Genomic DNA, 244 nt, shown 5'->3' with positions numbered 1-244 from the left:
GGTTTGTTTGAATCAAGAGGCAAATGAAGACCTCGCATTGTGACTGGTTGATCTCTCTGTCTCCCCGCCAGGTCTGCTTGAGGTTTGCGAGTCCCAGCTCCCACTGCCCCTGCCACCTGCCTTTCCCTTCTCAGCACATACACAGGACTGGGAGAAAACGAACTAAGCGTTTGATATTACAGTATTGTTAGGTTTTTATATGTGCGGTATCTTAGGAGGGAACAGAAAGCAGCAGACACACCAC

The sequence above is a fragment of the Trachypithecus francoisi genome, unplaced genomic scaffold, assembly GCF_009764315.1.
Source record: "Trachypithecus francoisi isolate TF-2019V2 unplaced genomic scaffold, Tfra_2.0 Lachesis_group2, whole genome shotgun sequence".
In the NCBI taxonomy this organism is placed as follows: domain Eukaryota; kingdom Metazoa; phylum Chordata; class Mammalia; order Primates; family Cercopithecidae; genus Trachypithecus; species Trachypithecus francoisi.
This window is presented reverse-complemented; position numbering follows the sequence as displayed.